We start from the raw sequence: 20,864 nt of genomic DNA, 5'->3' as shown, positions 1-20,864 counted from the left end.
AGTTCGAGAGGGTTTAAACTAGTATGGCAGGGGGGTGGGAACCTGAGCTGTATACCAGAGGTGAGCGTTGATGCAGGTGAGGCAGTAGCAAGAGGTAGACCAGCTAGTGGGAAGGATTTTCCTGGGAAGGAACCAAGGGATCGGTTAAAGTGTGTTTGCTTTAATGCAAGGAGTATCAGGAATAAAAGTGATGAACTTAGAGCATGGATCAGTACCTGGTGCTATGATGTTGTGGCCATAACAGAGACATGGGTTTCTCATGGGCTGGAATGGTTGCTGGATGTTCCAGGGTTTAGAACATTTAAAAAGAATAGGGAGGGGGGAAAAAGAGGAGGGGGTGTAGCACTACTAATCAGAGAGGGTATCACAGCTACAGAAGCTTCCATTGTCGAGGAAGATCTGCCTACTGAGTCAGTATGGGTGGAAATTAGGAACAGCAAGGGAGTAGTCACCTCGTTAGGGGTTTACTACAGGCCCCCCAATAGCAGCAGGGAGATTGTAGAAAGCATAGGTCGACAGATTTTGGAAAAGTGTGGACGCAGTAGGGTTGTTGTAATGGGTGACTTTAACTTTCCTAATATTGATTGGAACCTCCTTCGAGCAGAAGATTTGAATGGAGCTGTTTTTGTAAGGTGTGTTCAGGAGGGTTTCCTAACGCAGTACGTTGACAGGCCGACGAGGGGAGAGGCCATTCTAGACTTGGTGCTCGGAAACGAGCCGGGGCAGGTATCAGATCTTGTGGTGGGAGAGCATTTTGGTGATAGTGACCATAACACTCTCTCATTCTACATAGCTATGGAGAAGGAGAGGATTAGGCAGAATGGGAGGATATTTAATTGGGGAAGAGGAAACTATGATGCGATTAGACACGAGTTAGGAAGCATGGACTGGGAGCAGTTGTTCCATGGTAAGGGAACTATAGACATGTGGAGATGGTTTAAGGAACAGTTGTTGGGAGTGATGAGTAAATATGTCCCTCTGAGACAGGCAAGACGGGGTAAGATAAAGGAACCTTGGATGACGAGAGCGGTGGAGCTTCTAGTGAAAAGGAAGAAGGTAGCTTACATAAGGTGGGGGAAGCTAGGGTCAAGTTCAGCTAGAGAGGATTACATGCAGGCAAGGAAGGAGCTCAAAAATGGTCTGAGGAGAGCCAGGAGGGGGCACGAGAAAGGCTTGGCAGAAGGAATCCGGGAAAACACAAAGGCATTTTACACTTACGTGAGGAATAAGAGAATGGTCAAAGAAAGAGTAGGGCCGATCAGGGATAGCATAGGGAACTTGTGTGTGGAGCCTGAGGAGGTAGGGGAAGCCCTAAATGAGTTTTTTGCTTCTGTCTTTACGAAAGAAACGACCTGTGTAGTGAATGAAACCTTTGAAGAGCAGGTGTGCATGCTGGAATGGATAGAGATAGAGGAAGCTGATGTACTGAAAATTTTGTCAAACATTAAGATTGACAAGTCGCCAGGCCCGGATCAGATTTGTCCTCGGCTGCTTTGGGAAGCGAGAAATGCAATTGCTTCGCCACTTGCGAAGATCTTTGCATCCTCGCTCTCCACTGGAGTCGTACCTGAGGACTGGAGAGAGGCAAATGTAATTCCTCTCTTCAAGAAAGGAAATAGGGAAATCCCCGGCAATTATAGACCGGTAAGTCTCACGTCTGTCGTCTGCAAGGTGTTAGAAAGGATTCTGAGGGATAAGATTTATGACCATCTGGAAGAGCATGGCTTGATCAAATACAGTCAACACGGCTTTGTGAGGGGTAGGTCATGCCTTACAAACCTTATCGAGTTTTTTGAGGATGTGACTAGTAAGGTTGATGAGGGTCAAGCTGTGGATGTGGTGTATATGGACTTCAGTAAGGCATTTGATAAGGTTCCCCATGGAAGGCTCATTCAGAAGGTCAGGAGGAATGGGATACAGGGGAACTTAGCTGCTTGGATACAGAATTGGCTGGCCAACAGAAGACAGCGAGTGGTAGTAGAAGGAAAATATTCTGCCTGGAAGTCAGTGGTGAGTGGAGTTCCACAGGGCTCTGTCCTTGGGCCTCTACTGTTTGTAATTTTTATTAATGACTTGGACGAGGGAATTGAAGGATGGGTCAGCAAGTTTGCAGACGACACAAAGGTCGGAGGTGTCGTTGACAGTGTAGAGGGCTGTTGTAGGCTGCAGCGGGACATTGACAGGATGCAGAGATGGGCTGAGAGGTGGCAGATGGAGTTCAACCTGGATAAATGCGAGGTGATGCATTTTGGAAGGTCGAATTTGAAAGCTGAGTACAGGATTAAGGATAGGATTCTTGGCAGCGTGGAGGAACAGAGGGATCTTGGTGTGCAGATACATAGATCCCTTAAAATGGCCACCCAAGTGGACAGGGTTGTTAAGAAAGCATATGGTGTTTTGGCTTTCATTAACAGGGGGATTGAGTTTAAGAGTCGTGAGATCTTGTTGCAGCTCTATAAAACTTTGGTTAGACCGCACTTGGAATACTGCGTCCAGTTCTGGGCGCCCTATTATAGGAAAGATGTGGATGCTTTGGAGAGGGTTCAGAGGAGGTTTACCAGGATGCTGCCTGGACTGGAGGGCTTATCTTATGAAGAGAGGTTGACTGAGCTCGGTCTCTTTTCATTGGAGAAAAGGAGGAGGAGAGGGGACCTAATTGAGGTATACAAGATAATGAGAGGCATAGATAGAGTCGATAGCCAGAGACTATTTCCCAGGGCAGAAATGGCTAGCACGAGGGGTCATAGTTTTAAGCTGGTTGGTGGAAAGTATAGAGGGGATGTCAGAGGCAGGTTCTTTACGCAGAGAGTTGTGAGAGCATGGAATGCGTTGCCAGCAGCAGTTGTGGAAGCAAGGTCATTGGGGTCATTTAAGAGACTGCTGGACATGCATATGGTCACAGAAATTTGAGGGTGCATCCATGAGGATCAATGGTCGGCACAACATTGTGGGCTGAAGGGCCTGTTCTGTGCTGTACTGTTCTATGTTCTATGTTCTAAAAGCTCCTCCCAATTAATACTGCTCAGCTCCTACCTAACACTGATGTAATTTTCCCTCCCCCAATTTCGTCCCTTCCCACAAGGTCCTGATTATCCATGGCTGTCTTAAAATGTAAGGAGATGCGATCGCCCATTTAAGAAGCTCCTGGTTCACTGTTTTTCCCAAGTGGGAATCAGCTACAGGCTTTCTTGTTCCACGATGGGGGAGGAAATGGCCTAGTGGTATTATTGCTGGACTGTTAATTCAGAGACTGAGATAACATTCTGGGGACCTGTGTTCAAATTCCAGCACAGCAGATGGTGGAATTTGAATTCAATACAAAAGAAAATCATGAATTAAGAATATAATGATGACCATGAATTCATTGCCAAATGTCAGAAAAACTCACCTGGTTCACTGATGTGCTTTCGGGAAGGAAACTGCCACCCTGACATGATCTGGTCTATATGTGACTGCAGACCCACAGCAATATGATTGACTTTGAACTGTCCCCTGGGCAATTAGGGATGGACAATAAACACTGCGTAGCTAGTGATGTCCTCCTCCCATTAACAAATAAATAAAATTGGATTCTACATCTTCCGACCCAAGATCGTTTCTTGCTCTCAGACTAATTTCTTCGCTTACAGTCACTTTCCCTCCTGCCTGTCTTTTTGGAATGCCGTATAGCCCTGCGCACTTACCTCCAGTGTTGATCTCCTTGTAACCATGTCTTTGTAATAGCTATAAAATCATGCCCGTCAACCTAGAAATGTGCTTTAATTTGTTGATTTTGTTCTGAATACAATGAGCACGCAAGCAAAGAGCCATGAATTTAGCTTTATCACTTGATTTCACCTCTTGACACTATTTACAGCTGTTTTCTGTTTGTACATGCTGTCTTTTCCAGGACCACGCTGAGTGTTGTTATCCCGATAGTTCTTTCATATCAGTCCGTGTGTATTCCTGGGCGAACGTGCTCGTGTGGTCTCAGGAGTTGCGGAGGTCACGGCTCTGGGACAGCTGTTTCCTCGCCCTATGCTGCAGGTAAGAAGAAAAGAAAATCTCTTGCTCTGAGCTCTGCAAACCTGGGCAATGTCAAAAGGGAAACAAGGTCAAAAGAATTTCAACAAGAATCTCAAAATTAACTGCTGAATTCAGATCAACATCACGGGGATCGCCCAATTTAGTGGCCAAAACATCCCACTTTCTATTCTTCACAAACAATCCAAAGGCTGAAGTATCCGTATCCCTCTTACCTTTTATGGTTTTTGAGCTGATTTCTTGTTTCTAACTTGTGCATATTTGTGGTGCCTTATGACTTCTTGCATTTAGCAATTGATAAACTCACTCTCTCAGGAGTTCAGGAGAAGCTAGTTTTATAGAATGCCCAGTGTGGAAACAGGCCACTCAGTTCAACAAGCCCACAGCAACCCTCCAAAGAGCATCCCACCTAGACCCATCCCCATTCCCCTACTCTATCCCTGTCAGCCTGCATTTCCCATGGCTAATGTACCTAACCTAGACATCCGTGGGCACTGTGGGTAATTCAGCATTGGCAATCCACCTAACCTGCACATCTCTGGACTGTGGGAGGAAACCAGAGCACCCAGCAGAAACCCACACAGACAAGGGGAGAATGTGCAAACTCCACACAGACAGTCATCCGAGGCTGGAATGGAACTCAGGTCCCTGGTGCTGTGAGGTAGCATTACTAACTACTGAGTCACCGTGTCACCCTGAGTTACCTTGACTCCTTCTGAAACATAGGAAGGTATCCACTAGACAAAGATCCTTTTTAATCAGCTTAATTGATACCAACTGAGGTGGATCTAGTTGGGTGTGTAAAGAAGGGGAGTCTTTCACGAGGGAACTTAACAATTTGGGAGACTCAGTCACCGAGGGAGCCTGACCCGAAGACTGGTCAAAACAATAATGATTCGATATGAATTAGTTGGAATGCAGCTGTTAACAGTAATCCTCCATCCCTATGTGGGAGAGATTTAACATTCAAAATCAAAACTGAAACTCTTGAACAAGGTAGTTCAAAACAGCCAGTTCTCTGATTGAGGTTGTGAACTTGCTTGCCGAGCTGGCTTCTTCTCATTCAGACGTTTCGTCACCATGATCGGTGACATCATCGGGACAGCCTCCAATGAAACGATGTTATTCTACTCTGTCTGGAATTGACACTGTCCAGTCTGTTACCATGAGTACTGTCATTTCCGGTTTTGATCTGTATGGGTTTGTGTGTGGGGGTCCAATTGTATCTGTTTGTTGGTTGCATTATGGATGGAGAATCACGCCTCTCAGAGGACACTGCGACAAGGTAACCATAGTAGCCCAAGCCAAGCATAGACACGTACAGGAATTCCGAGAGGCGTGGTTCTGCACCCATTCTCCAGCCTCACATTCTTGGTCTCTTCAGTCTGAATATGATCACTCAACCATATCCTTGATGACAAACAATAGAGTCTTACTTCCCAAAATCTACAAACAGGACTGTCCAGACAGATCCATTTGTTCTAATGATATCATCTTCTGCTGGAGGGATTCCGAAATGTCTGCATTCTTCCTCAACTGAGCATTCCTTGCATTCGTGGTTGACAGAGCTGTCAGCCATGTCCATTGTGCTGCAGGGTTCCCAAGCGGAATATGAGTTGCTGTTCCTGCAACTTTGGGGTGGCATCATTTGTGGCACTGCAGGAGGCCCATGTTCAGTTTGGTTATGACTTTTGAGGAACGGATGGTCCCTTTGAGATTGAAATTGGAGAAAGATTTCAGGATTTTTTCATGTTCTTGTCTTTCTGTTATGCCCCTAGGAAAAAAGCAATGAAAGTGCCGTTAATGTTTTGCACGGCGAGCTGCTGCATACTAACCGGTCTCACACCATTGCCATCACCTTGCCCTTGTGAAAGCAGATATGGATAAAGTTTTCCAAGCTGATAGAAAATTGAAAGCACTCTAATCCTGTGACGATGTTAAGTTTCCCTTCTTTAAAAAAAAAATGCTTGCAGCTGAATTCACATAATATAGAGCACAGTGGCTCTGGTTAACACCACTGTCTCAATTCCACCCTTTGGTGACTTTCTGTGTGGAGTTTGCACATTCTCCATGTGCCTGCATGGGTTTTCTCCGGGTGCTCGAGTTTGCCCCCACAGTCAAAAGATGTGCAAGGTCGGTGGATTGGCCATGCTAAATTTCCCAAGGTGTTCAGTGATGTGTAGGTTAGGTGAGTTATAGGTGGATGGGTCTGGGTGGGATGCTGTGAGGGGCAGTGTGGACATGTTGGGCTGACCGACCTGTTTCCACACTGTAAGGGTTCTCTGATTCATGATTCCATGATTTTCCTGAGCGCAAAGGTACAATATTGACTCGTCATATTTGTCTCACCTCTTTACACATTGATAAGAAAGCTTTAATGTCAGTTTCTATGCATTTGCAACTTGTCTGCTGTCTCTGACAAGGCTGACGATATCTCCTTCTCTAATGCACATCTCCTGTTCCCTAACACTGAGAGGTGACACTTGCTTTTCATTTAGTACAATAAAAAAAAAATAGCCTCCATGTTACATCCAGCGGCTTCTCTTAACACTCACACACTGTTCTTTTTTTCCTCCAGGTATTGACCACCCATCATTTCTAATTCCTCATCTCATCTCTCTCTCTCTCTCATGCACTCTCTCTCTCTCTCTCTCTCTCATGCGCTCTCTCTCTCTCTCTCTCTCTCTCTCTCTCTCTCTCTCTCTCTCTCTCTCTCTCTCTCTCTCTCTCTCTCTCTCTGTCACTCTCTCTCTGTCTCTCTCTCTCTCTGTCTTTATCTCTCCTCTCCCTGTTCTCCCCCATCACTTCACTCACAGGCACCAACAGAGGTTCACAGTCACACTATGTTGCACATGCATATTCTGTCCCTCATGCACAAACACACTACACACACACACAAAAAAGTCAGGAACACAGTCTCTCACGAACACACTCTGTCACATTCTCACTCATTCATACTCCATACCGTCACACAGTCGTACACGGTCTTGCACACAATCTGTGGCACAGTTGCATGCACTGTCGCAGGATCTTTTGCCAATGCTCTCACTCTCAAGTACACACATACTACCACAAATCTCTCCCTCACACACTAAGGTTTGCAAATTCACTTGCTGTCAAGCTCACTCACACTTACAGACACACTCACTCCCTCATGCATGCTGTAACACTCCCTTCTTGTGCTAACTCCCTTTCACACACTCTCAAGCACAGTCACTGGCACACACATTCTGTCATGCGCACACACACACTTTCATGCACTGCCTTTGCACTCTTGAGCACAATCATATGCTCACCTCTCTCTTGCACACAGTCAATTTGATTTGAGTCAGAGATAATGGGAGCTGCAGATGCTGGAGAATCCAAGATAATAATATGTGAGGCTGGATGAACACAGCAGGCCAAGCAGCATCTCTGATGAAGGGTCTTGGCCCGAAACGTCAGCTTTTGTGCTCCTGAGATGCTGCTTGGCCTGCTGTGTTCATCCAGCCTCACGTGTTATTATCTTGATTTGAGTCATCATTGTCACATGTGCCCAGGTACAGTGAAAAGTTTTCTTCTGCATGCAGTATAGACAGGTGATATCAAACAAGGCGCATTAGTGAAACGGAACATAGTGACAGCTACAGAGAAGATGCACAGAGAGCAAGATCAAAATTAGATTTAAGCTTTTCAGTGTCCTATTCAGATGTCCAATAACAGCGGTGAAGAAGCTGTTCTTGAATCTTTTCACGCATGTATACAAACTTTTTTTACATCTTCCCTTCAGAAAAAGGGAGAAGAGAGTGTAATTGGCGGGTGAGAAGGGCCTTTGATTATGTCAGTTTCTTTCCCGAGGCAGCGGGAAGTAGAGGTGGAATCAACGAATGGAAGGCTGGTTTGCATGATGGACTATGCTGTGTTCATGACTCTGCAGTTTCTTGTGGTCTTCGGAAGAGCTGTTGCCAAACCATGCTGTGACATGCATCCAGATAGGATGCTTTCTCTGGTACATGAATGAAAGTTGACCTTGCGGACACTCCAAATTACCTTCGCCTGCTGGGGAAATAGAGACATTTGGTGTGCTTTTTTGCCCATTGCGACGATCTGGGTGGACCAGGAGAGATTGTTGGTGATCGACACTCTCAACTATCTCCACCTCAGCAACATCTCTCTCAGTGTCTGATGCAGGCGCTCACACACTCACATTCTGTCACCTATTCTGTCTGTCTGTCTCTCCCTCATCGCCCATCTCTCTGTCTCGCTCGCTCTCTCTCTGTCTCTCGCTCTCTCTCTCGCGCTGTCTCTCTCTCTCGCGCTGTCTCTCTCTCTCGCGCTGTCTCTCTCTCTCGCGCTGTCTCTCTCTCTCGCGCTGTCTCTCTCTCTCGCGCTGTCTCTCTCGCGCTGTCTCTCTCTCTCGCGCTGTCTCTCTCGCGCTGTCTCTCTCTCTCGCGCTGTCTCTCTCTCTCGCGCTGTCTCTCTCTCTCGCGCTGTCTCTCTCTCTCGCGCGCTCTCTCTCTCGCGCGCTCTCTCTCCCTCCCCCACCCCCCAACCTCTCTGGCTTTCTCTCTCTCTTTCCCTCTCCCTCTCCCTCTCTCTCTCTCTCTCTCTCTCTCTTTTTCTCACACACCAACTCATTGCTCAGTATTCCATGGTATCTGAATTGTTGGAAGAATTAACTTAGACTGAGTGTGGATTTTCTCCCAAATTAGTTATGACAAAGCAGAACCAATTCTGCCTGGAAGAAGAAAGGCAGGAGCCATAATAATTAGGGATTGTTTTGCTAGAGGAACCGTGCTGTGATATGCATCCAGATAGGATGCTTTCTGTGGTACATCAATGAAAGTTGCCCTTGTGGGCACATGCAATTGCCTTTGCCTCCTGTGAAGTAGAGACAACGGTGTGCTTTTTTGCTCATTGCGATGATGTGGATGGACCAGTGAACTAATCTAAGCCCATCCCCCTACACGATCCCATTATCATCCATATGCTTATCCGCGGACTGTTGAAATGCCCCTAATGTGGCTGAGCTAACTGCATTGGCAGGCAGGGGGTTCCACATCCTTACCACTCTCTGAGTAAAGAACCTGCCTCTGATATCTATCTCAAATCTATTATCCCTCACTGTTTAGCTGTGCCCCCTCATACAAGCTGACGTCATCATCCTCGGAAAAAGACCCACACTGTCCACCCTGTCTCATCCACTGATCATCTTGTATGTCTCTATTAAATCCCCTCTGAACCACCTTCTCTCCAATGAGTACAGACCCAAGTCCCTCAGCCTTTCTTCAGAAGACCTTCACTCCGGACCAGGCAACATCTCCTCTGCACCTTTTCCAATGCTTCCACATCCTTCCTGTAATGGGGCGACCAGAACTGTACGCAATATTCCAAATGAGACCGCACCAGTTTTTTGGACAGTTGCTCTGGATCTCAATCCCACTGCCAATAAAACCTAAAACACCGGAAGCCGCCTTCACAGCACTATCAACCTGGATGGCAATTTTCAGGGATCGACATAGATGGACACCCTCTGCACAGCAACACCACCAAGAATCTTTCCATTGACCCAATATTCTGCCTTCCTATTATTCATCCCAAAGTGAATCACCTCACATTTATCCGCATTGAACTCCATCTGCCACCTTTCCGCCCAATTCTGCAGTTCATCCAAGTCTACCTGTCACCTGCAACATTCTTCCACATTGTCCACCACTCCACCGACTTGAGTGTCATCTGCAAACTTACTAACCGATCTACCAATGCCTCCGTCCAAGTCATTTATTAAAATGACAAACAGCAGTGGTCCCAAAACAGATCCTTGAGACAAACCAGTAGTAACCAGACTCCAGGCTGAATATTTTCTATCAACCACCACTGGTTGCCTCCTTAGCCAAAGCCAGTTTCTAATCCAACCTGCTAAATCTCCCCCAATCCCATGTCTCCATGTTTTCTCCAATAGCCTACCATGTGGAACCCGATCGAAGGCTTTACTGAAGTCCATGTCCACCACGTCAACTGCCCGACCCTCATCCACGTGCTTGGTCACCTTCCAAAATTACTCAATGAGGCTTGTGAGACACGACCTGCCCTTGACAAATCCATGTCGACTATCTCCCATCAAATTGGTGCTTGCTCGATGATTATAAATCCTATCTCTTATAATCCTTTCCAAAACTTTTCCTGCAACAGACGGAAGGCTCACTGGGTTTATAATTACCTGGGTCATCTCTACTGCCCTCTTTGAACAAGGGCACAACATTTGCAACCCTCCAGCCTTCTGGTACTAGACCTGTAGACAATGAGGATTCAAAGATCAAGGCCCAAGGCTCCGCCACCTCCTCCGTAGCCTCCCAGAGAATCTGCAAGTTTCGAAGGATGATGCGTTGTATCCGGAGGTTGGTGGGGTGGTACGTCAGGACGAGGGAGACTTTGTTTTGGTTGTTGTTGCGGGGTGGGGTGAGAGGGATTTGTTGCAGGAAATGCTGGAGACACGGTCGAGGGCGTTATCAACCACAGAGCGGGGCAAGTTGTGGTCCTTGAAAAATGAGGACATCTGAGATATACGGGAATAGAATACCTCATCCTGGGAGTGCAGATGCAGAGGCAAAGGAATGGGGAATAGGGGATGAATTGTTGCAGGAATATGGTGGGAGGAGGTGTAATCTTGGTAGCTGTGGGAATTGGTGGAGTTGAAATGGATATTTGTTTCTCAGTGGTTGGAAATAGAGTGGTCCAGGTAGGAGAGAGAGGTATCAGAGATTGTCCAGGTTAACTTCAAGTTGGGGAGGAAGGTGTTGGTGAAGTGGATGAACTGTTAGAGCCCCTTGTGGGAACACGAGGCGGTGCCGATACAGTCATCAGTGTAACGGAGGAAGAGGTGGGGTTGAGGGCCAGTGTAGGTACGGAAGAGGGAGCGTTCCATGTAACCTACAAAGAGGCAGGCATAGCTTGGGCCCATTTGGCTACCCTGGCCACCCTCTTTGTCTGTAGGAAGTGGGAGGAATTGAAAGAGAAACTGTTGAGGGTTGTTCAAGGACCGGAACTTCCCCCTCCTCAGTGGTCAAAAACACCCTCGACCGTGTCACCCGCGTTTCCCACAACTCATCCCTCTCACCCGCACCCCATAATAACTACCAAAACAGTGTCCTCGTCGCCCTCACGTACCACCCCACCAACATCTGGATTCAATGCGTCGTCCTCCGACCCTTCTGCCATCCGCAATCCGACCCCACCACCAAAGACGTTTTTCCCACCACCCTTAGGTGACCCCCTTATCCGCTCCACACTCCCCTCTAGCACTCCCGGCACCCAGCACTTTTCCCTGCATATCCATAAATGTTGTCATCACAACGTTGAAAATTCACTGGTCCCGATACCTCCCCCCCATCCCAGGCCCCAGGAAGAATTTCCTCATCAAACAGATGTTTACCTGCACATCTGCTAATGTGGTAGACTGTATCCACTGTTGCCATTGTGGCCTTCTCTACATCGGGGAAACCAAACAGAGGTTTGGGGACCGCTTCACCTGTGCTCAGTTTGCACGAAAGAACTGCACCTCCCAGTCGTGAACTGTTTCGACTCTCCCTACCAATCCTCAGGTAACATGTCCATCCTGGGCCTCCTGCAGTGCCACAACGATGCCACCTGAAGGTTGCAGGAGCAGCACCTCATATTGCGCTTGGGAACCCTGCACTCCATGGTATCAATGTGGACTTCACAAGCTTCAAAATCACCCCTCCCCCTCCCGCATCCCAAAACCAGCCCACCTATCCCATCCTGCCACCTCAAACCCCACCCCCATTTCCTGCCTCCTAACCTCTTCCCGCCCCGGAGACCTGTTCGTCCTCCCCGGACTGACCTCTCCCCTCCCTCCCTCCCCACCGACATTCACCTCTGCTGGCTCCATCCCCACCTCTTTAACTTGTCTGTCTCCTCTCCACCTATCTTCTCCTCTATCCATCTTTGATCCGCCTCCCCCTCTCTCACTATTTCTTTCAGAACTCTCTCCCCCTCCCCCTTTTCTGATGAAAGGTCTCGGCCCAACATGTCAGCTTTTGTGCTCCTCAGATGCTGCTTGGCCTGCTGTGTTCATCCAGCTGCACACTTTGTTATCTCTACATATCTTAACAACCTCATTAAGTGAGTTCGAGAGAGAACTATGCAGGGTAGACTTTGGGTTTATCATTCTAACTTGCCAGTCCTGAAAGATGAAAGTTGGTTTGTGTTGGATGTTTGTCTCATAGCTACGAAAGATACACTGAAAGGATTTTTCAAATCTTTTGTTGAGAATTGTACCCATTTAGTCACTAATCCTTTTCCTTTTTTCAAGCTTCCTTGGTAGTGACAAATTTCAAATATCTGCGGAATTTTATTTGGCTTTGTATTGGTTGTCTGTGATTCTCTGTTCATGGCTCCACGATCTGCTAGCTAATTACAGAATTTATCATTGATGTGCTTCAGTCTTATATATCCCAATTTCAGGAGAAAGTCCAGAGAGACCTTTGAAAGGAAAGGGGTTTAGAAAGAAAATCTATCGATCAAAATCATGAACAGTTGATAAATTATTTGCACTTCATATTTCCAGAACCTACCCCGGAAGAGAGAGCCCAGAGAATTGCCAAAGCTGTCCGCAAACAGTCAACAGAAGTGAAGGAAAATTGGGAGCAATTGAAAACCCGTGCGAGCAACTGGCAGAAACAGGTGGAAAAGGCGTTGGAGAAACTTTAAGAACTGCAGAAAGCTCTGGATGATCTTGAGGCTCATGTGATAACAGCTGAGGGGGTCCACACTGATTGGCAACCTGTGGGTGACCTGCTTATTGACTCATTGCAGGATCACATTGATAAAACCACAGTAAGTGCAATTACATTACACTTCACTTATGAACAGATGTAACCAGAATGTTGTATCGAGACGATCAGTAATATGAGTACTTCAGTAATATTGATTGAATGGTTGTTCACTGAATTTGCAAATTAAAACTTAGTTGAGCATGCCTTCTGATGATATCACAACATGAATATCAGTATAATTGAGGATTCTATTAGTCAGTGACATCAGCTGAGTTATCTGCTTGTTGCCATGTTATCAGGGTTAAAGGTAAAGTCTTAGCACGCCATTTGGCGACTCCTTAGAGAGAGACAACTGGTTATGATTTAACCTGAAGATCACCATGCCTCAGTCAAGTAGAGCGGTTGAGGCGAAGACCCTTTGTGGTAAGCTCACTGGTGTGGCAATTGAGCCCTCTCTGCAGGGCATCACTCTGCATCACAAACCAACTGAATTTGAATAGAGTTTAGGATTGGAGAGCAATCCATGCAATTATTTTTTTTAATGAATGTTTCTCACTGGGACTCTCTCACTGGCAAACTTTTTAAAAGCCAGCTCAGCCATACAGGCGAGATCAGTTCCTTATTAAGGTTACAAACCTTATCGAGTTTTTTGAGGATGTGACTAGAAAGGTTGATGAGGGTCGAGCTGTGGATGTGGTGTATATGGACTTCAGTCAGGCATTTGATAAGGTTCCCCATGGTAGGCTCATTCAGAAGGTCAGGAGGAATGGGATACAGGGGAACTTAGCTGCTTGGATACAGAATTGGCTGGCCAACAGAAGACAGCGAGTGGTATTCGAAGGAAAATATTCTGCCTGGAAGTCAGTGGTGAGTGGAGTTCCATAGGGCTCTGTCCTTGGGCCTCTACTGTTTGTAATTTTTATTAATGACTTGGATGAGGGGATTGAAGGATGGGTCAGCAAGTTTGCAGACGACACAAAGGTCGGAGGTGTCATTGACAGTGTAGAGGGCTGTTGTAGGCTGCAGCGGGACATTGACAGGATGCAGAGATGGGCTGAGAGGTGGCAGATGGAGTTCAACCTGGATAAATGCGAGGTGATGCATTTTGGAAGGTCGAATTTGAAAGCTGAGTACAGGATTAAGGATAGGATTCTTGGCAGCGTGGAGGAACAGAGGGATCTTGGTGTGCAGATACATAGATCCCTTAAAATGGCCACCCAAGTGGACAGGGTTGTTAAGAAAGCATATGGTGTTTTGGCTTTCATTAACAGAGGGATTGAGTTTAAGAGTCGTGAGATCTTGTTGCAGCTCTATAAAACTTTGGTTAGACCGCACTTGGAATACTGCGTCCAGTTCTGGGCGCCCTATTATAGGAAAGATGTGGATGCTTTGGAGAGGGTTCAGAGGAGGTTTACCAGGATGCTGCCTGGACTGGAGGGCTTATCTTATGAAGAGAGGTTGACTGAGCTCGGTCTCTTTTCATTGGAGAAAAGGAGGAGGAGAGGGGACCTAATTGAGGTATACAAGATAATGAGAGGCATAGATAGAGTTGATAGCCAGAGACTATTTCCCAGGGCAGAAATGGCTAGCACGAGGGGTCATAGTTTTAAGCTGGTTGGTGGAAAGTATAGAGGGGATGTCAGAGGCAGATTCTTTACGCAGAGAGTTGTGGGAGCATGGAATGCGTTGCCAGCAGCAGTTGTGGAAGCAAGGTCATTGGGGTCATTTAAGAGACTGCTGGACATGTATATGGTCACAGAAATTTGAGGGTGCATACATGAGGATCAATGGTCGGCACAACATTGTGGGCTGAAGGGCCTGTTCTGTGCTGGACTGTTCTATGTTCTATGAATTTTTTGACCTGGGGTGGGTCAGCGTTAGGAGTTCAGTGATTGGAATGAATTCTCATGAAGGTAGCGAGAGGGATACTACACGTGAATAGATCAATGTTTTGAGAAGAGGATGAGATATGAGCAAAAGTTTAATTGATGTGGAAGACCAGCCACAATCATCATCGACGGTGGAGCAGGCTTGAGCAGCCATGCAACATTGTGCTGCCGCTATTTGACTTGTTCTGTGGAAAGGAAGGAAAATGGTCCAAGTGTCAAAAATGATGAAGACCACATCATTCTACAACCTCAAAATTTGATTGTGTTCAGCATATTATCACTCCTGGTACCCCTAAATCCTGGTCTATCATCTCAGCAGCTCGACTCTGCCCATAAGCTGGTTACTTGTGACATTTTTGAGGGATCTTCCCAAGTCTGAAAATCATTTTTGTTTTTGTAGAATCAGAGTTGGCCAGTGTGGAAGGAGGTCGTTTGGCATATCATAGCTCTTTGAAGTAACTCCCCAATTCGTCCCCCTCTGCTTGGCAATGACTTGAACCACTTATAAAATCTCTTTAATGGAGGGAAACTTTGAAGGCGTCTGAAAGGAGTCTTCACAATCCCAGAATACAACTGAGCCTTATTAAGTTGTTAGTTCTGACGGTCAAGAGCTTGATGAAAGAGGATTGTTTTAAAAAGTGCCTTAAAAGAGAAAACGTACAGAGGCTAAGAGGTGTAGGAAGTTAGCGAGTTTTGAGAAGATTTGTTGCTCGGGTTGAGGTTCGGGATGTGAGTTTGCTCGCTGAAGGTGTAGGAAGTCTCTTCTTGGGTTTGAAGCCGACACAATTAAATGTTTGGCAACTAGTAGTGGGCCGTTTAAAATCAAGAGTGGGCAAGAGGACATAATTAGACGAGTGCAGATATCCTGAAGTATAGTTGGACTGGTGGAGATTACGAAAATAGCGATAGGCGTAGCCAAGGAACGATTTGTAAACAAAAATGAGAATTTAATAAAATTACTGTTAATCGTATCAGTCAGGTAGAAAGTACAGAGAAGAGGATTTGGTTCAAGGTGAGACTCGGGCAGTGGAGTTTGAGACGACGTCAAGTTTTCAATGGGCAAATGTGGGACTCCAACAGGGAATGCATTGGAATTGTCAGGTCCAGAAGTGAAGTAGTTCCAGATGAAGGTTTCACTGCTAATGAGCCAAGACAAGAGACAGGTAGGCAGGATTGAAAAGATGTAAAGAGACAGCTTTAGGGATTGCATGAATGTGTGGTCGGACGTTCATCATGGGATAAACAAGATGCCAAGGTTGTGCTGAGACAAGCGTAATATTACATTGTTGCCAAGGCGGAGTAATGCAATCAGTAGGTAGTGAATAGAGATTGGTGTGGGGACCACAAAGTGGTCTTCCCAGTTTTAAATTGTTATCTCTACATAGTTGCGCAACTTAATGTTCTGTTCAAAAGGCATTACTGACAAGGAAACAGAAGTTAGCCATTTGTTGACTTGTCAATATATCTTGATTTTTCCACCATGTTCTCCAGTTAATAACACAAGATGTGCACTGTACGAACTGAACTGTTCAAACCTTAAAAGGAGATGTTAAAATTGTGGAATATAAAGTTAAATTTATTTCATTGAAAATTTGAATAAATTACATGAAGGTTTGACCAAGACTGCAAGGAATTAGATGGAACATCAGATGAATAAAACAAGCAGTAGTAAGGTGGTATTAGCTGGACGTTCCTGAAGAAAGAGAACGCAGCCAACCTTTCTTCCATCAGGGGGATTAATTGTGTGGTGTCAGACACAGTCGATTCAATCATTCCTTCTGTCTTTACTGTCTGACTGGACTGTGGTTGTAATATTTCCTTTTTTAAACGCTCAAGGTTAGACATACTTCACTTGACATTCTCATTTTATAAATTTTAAGAAGTTGACTTATTGTCAAGTCACGGTAGAATTGAAAACACATTCTATAAGTGTTTGAAGTCAGAAGTCACATGACACCAGCTTATAGTCCAACAGGTTCATTTGAAATCACACAAGCTTTTGGAGTGCAGCCCCTTCATCAGGTGCAGTTCGTGAGGTGTCCACAGAGAGACACAGCTTATCAGCAGAGAGATCAAAAGATCATAGAATTGGCGTGAGTGGAGTGTCAGATAATAACTCTATACAGGTGACCAAGAGTGTTAGAGGCAAGTAAAGCATTTATAAAGTCCATGTCAGTGCTGTGTTGTCATGATAATCAGGCAGCGCAACAGGAATGTACAAAAGGTGACATCTCAGGTCAGACTCTGACTTGTAGTTTAGAGGCTTGTGTTCAGAATCTGTCTGAGAGTTTTAACCTTTATTTCAAAAGCAAGAATTTATAAGATACCACACTGACTGTAACTACAAGTTGTGTGTTTCTTCAACAAAATATCTGCAAACAAACAAACATCCTGGATGAAGACTTATTATCTGACACTCCACTCACACCAGTTGTAGGATGTTTTGATCTGTCTGCTTATCAATTGTGTGTCTGTGTGTTTACCTCCCTGACCGCACCTGATGAAGGGACTGCACTCCCAAAGCTTGTGTGATTTCAAATAAACCTGTCAGATTATAACCTGATGTCATGTGAGCTCTGACTTTGTCTATCCTAGTCCAACACCAACACCTCCACATTATAACTGTTTGGAACCAAGTCAGTGCAACAGGTACATATCGAACATTTGACTTCGGAAGAATGCCTAGTGCTGAAAAATTCATTAATAACAAAAGATTTCTTCATTATGCCATCTATCGTAACATGCTGCGTCTCACAGTCAGAATGAAAGGATGGCCACTTCAATTTCGCAGGGCCAAGAACAGTTATGGACATTTTTAGCATGGGAGGAGGCCATTCAACCTATTTTATCTGTCCCAGCTCTCTCCCAGCACAAGAAAATTAATCCTTCTCTCGAACTCATTCCACATATTTCACAGAATTGAAATATATAGGTACATACTTAGGAGTTTTTAACATCAAGTGAGCAGTTCTCGCACTTCACCTTGTCACTAAAAATGGAAAACGTGACTTACAAAGAGTGGGTCTTTATTTTGTTCTGTTTTGATGATGAAGCAGATGCAAGTCGAAGTGCTGGAACTGGCCTCTTGAACTTACCAACTGTTCAACGTGTATAAAATGATTTCTGTGCGCATCTACTAAAAGCAGTTTTATGGAAGGAAAAGGTACCAAAGAAGATTTGGTGTATTGTGCTTGATGCTATTATACGCCAACCTGTGAAAACAGAACTCTACGACTGAGTGTTGAGTTCTGAGAGGGGGCTATCTTGTTTGAATTTACATTGCTAAGCCTAGGCCTATTTTCCCAACAGCAAAATTGGTAATCCAGCAAGAAATGGAAATTTCTCACATTTGTTGGCTGTAAGTGTCTGTTTAAAGTTTCCTTATATACAGGTGCTTAACCTGCTTTTACAGTTGGAACATTTGTTGTGCCAATGAAAATTTTTTGAATGGTTTCACCTCCAGTTTTCCTGTTTATACATATTTGGTATTTTTTCAGGGTGAGGACTATCTGCAAAATCTGAGATTGGGTTTTGAAAGACAGCAGCCTTTGTTTTGGAGAGATAATGGGAACTGCAGATGCTGGAGAACGCGAGATAACACCGTGTGGAACTGGATGAAGACAGCAGGCCAAGCAGCATCTCAGGAGCACAAAAGCTGACGTTTCGGGCCGAGAACCTTTTTTAGAAAATGGGGAGGGGGTGCGGGTTCTGGAATAAATAGGGAGAGAGGGGGAGGCGGATGGAAGATGGATGGAGGAGAAGATAGGTGGAGAGGAGAGTATGGGTAGGGAGGCAGGGAGGGGATAGGTCAGTCTGGGGAGGCCGGACAGGTCAAGGGAGCGGGATGAGGGGAAATAGGGGTGCGGCATGAGGTGGGAGGGGGGATGGGTGAGAGGAAGAATAGGTTTGGGAGGCAGGGACGAGCTGGGCTGGTTTTGGGATGCAGTGGCAGGACAGGAGATTTGGAAGCTTGTGAAATCCACACTGATACCATTGGGCTGCAGGGTTCCCAAGCAGAATATGAGTTGCTGTTCCTGCAACCTTCGGGTGGCGTCATTATGGCACTGCAGGAGGTCCAGGTTGGACATGTCCTGTCAGGAATGGGAGGGGGAGTTGAAATGGTTCGTGACTGGGAGGTGCAGTTGTTTATTGCAAACTGAGCGTAGGTGTTCTGAAAAGCGGTCCCCAAGCCTCTGCATCGTTTCCCCAATGTGGAGGAAGCCACAACGGGGACAGCGGATGTTTTGGATATTCCTTAAGCATTGATTTTCATTCAGAGTTGGTTGGATTTTGCTGAAGCAATAGACATAACTCACTATGACATAGACAATGTCAGAGTTAATGTTTCGCGTCCTGTGACCCTTCCTCAGATCTCACTCTTCACTGATGCTGCCAGACCTGCTGAGCTTTTCCAGCAACTTCTGCTTTTGTTGCTGATTTACAGTGCCCACAGTTAGAACATAGAACAGTACAGCACAGAAAAGGCCCTTCAGCCCACAATGTTGTGCCGACCATTGATCCTCATGTATGCACCCTCAAATTTCTGTGACCATATACATGTCCAGCAGTCTCTCAAATGACCCCATTGACCTTGCTTCCACAACTGCTGCTGGCAACGCATTCCATGCTCTCACAACTCTCTGCGTAAAGAACCTGCCTCTGACATCCCCTCTATACTTTCCACCAACCAGCTTAAAACTATGACCCCTCGTGCTCGCCATTTCTGCTCTGGGAAATAGTCTCTGGCTATCAACTCTATCTATGCCTCTCATTATCTTGTATACCTCAATTAGGTCCCCTCTCCTCCTCCTTTTCTCCAATGAAAAGAGACCGAGCTCAGTCAACCTCTCTTCATAAGATAAGCCCTCCAGTCCAGGCAGCATCCTGGTAAACCTCCTCTGAACCCTCTCCAAAGCATCTACATCTTTCCTATAATAGGGCGCCCAGAACTGGACGCAGTATTCCAAGTGCGGTCTAACCAAAGTTTTATAGAGCTGCAACAAGATCTCACGACTCTTAAACTCAATCCCCCTGTTAATGAAAGCCAAAACACCATATGCTTTCTTAACAACCCTGTCCACTTGGGTGGCCATTTTAAGGGATCTATGTATCTGCACACCAAGATCCCTCTGTTCCTCCACGCTGCCAAGAATCCTATCCTTAATCCTGTACTCAGCTTTCAAATTCGACCTTCCAAAATGCATCACCTCGCATTTATCCAGGTTGAACTCCATCTGCCACCTCTCAGCCCATCTCTGCATCCTGTCAATGTCCCGCTGCAGCCTACAGCAGCCCTCTACACTGTCAACGACACCTCCGACCTTTGTGTCGTCTGCAAACTTGCTGACCCATCCTTCAATTCCCTCGTCCAAGTCACTAATAAAAATTACAAACAGTAGAGGCCCAAGGACAGAGCCCTGTGGAACTCCACTCACCACTGACTTCCAGGCAGAATATTTTCCTTCTACTACCACTCGCTGTCTTCTGTTGGCCAGCCAATTCTGTATCCAAGCAGCTAAGTTCCCCTGTATCCCATTCCTCCTGACCTTCTGAATGAGCCTACCATGGGGAACCTTATCAAATGCCTTACTGAAGTCCATATACACCACATCCACAGCTCGACCCTCATCAACCTTTCTAGTCACATCCTCAAAAAACTCGATAAGGTTTGTAAGGCATGACCTACCCCTCACAAAGCAGTGTTGACTGTATTTGATCAAGCCATGCTCTTCCAGATGGTCATAAATCTTATCCCTCAGAATCCTTTCTAACACCTTGCAGACGACAGACGTGAGACTTAGCGGTCTATAATTGCCGGGGATTTCCCTATTTCCTTTCTTGAAGAGAGGAATTACATTTGCCTCTCTCCAGTCCTCAGGTACGACTCCAGTGGAGAGCGAGGATGCAAAGATCTTCGCAAGTGGCGAAGCAATTGCATTTCTCGCTTCCCAAAGCAGCCGAGGACAAATCTGGTCCGGGCCTGGCGACTTGTCAATCTTAATGTTTGACAAAATTTTCAGCACATCAGCTTCGTCTATCTCTATCCATTCCAGCATGCACACCTGCTCTTCAAAGGTTTCATTCACTACAAAGTTCGTTTCTTTCGTAAAGACAGAAGCAAAAAACTCATTTAGGGCTTCCCCTACCTCCTCAGGCTCCACACACAAGTTCCCTATGC

The 20,864-nt window shown here is 45.8% G+C and overlaps 1 long non-coding RNA gene across 1 annotated transcript in view; it reads left to right on the top strand.

The window, feature by feature from the left end:
• The window catches only part of LOC132207923 (uncharacterized), a 38,687-nt gene extending 18,981 nt beyond the window's left edge, over positions 1–19,706 (top strand). Inside the window, exons 2-4 of the long non-coding RNA XR_009444003.1 lie at positions 3,890–4,026; positions 12,590–12,858; positions 18,184–19,706. This is a non-coding gene — a long non-coding RNA (uncharacterized LOC132207923). The remainder of the gene's footprint in view (positions 1–3,889; positions 4,027–12,589; positions 12,859–18,183) is intronic.
• The last annotated feature ends 1,158 nt before the right edge of the window (positions 19,707–20,864 follow it).

Source organism: Stegostoma tigrinum, unplaced genomic scaffold (assembly GCF_030684315.1).
Source record: "Stegostoma tigrinum isolate sSteTig4 unplaced genomic scaffold, sSteTig4.hap1 scaffold_208, whole genome shotgun sequence".
NCBI classification, from domain to species: domain Eukaryota; kingdom Metazoa; phylum Chordata; class Chondrichthyes; order Orectolobiformes; family Stegostomatidae; genus Stegostoma; species Stegostoma tigrinum.
Note: the sequence above shows the minus strand (reverse complement) of the source record. Positions and strands in the feature narration are given on the sequence as shown.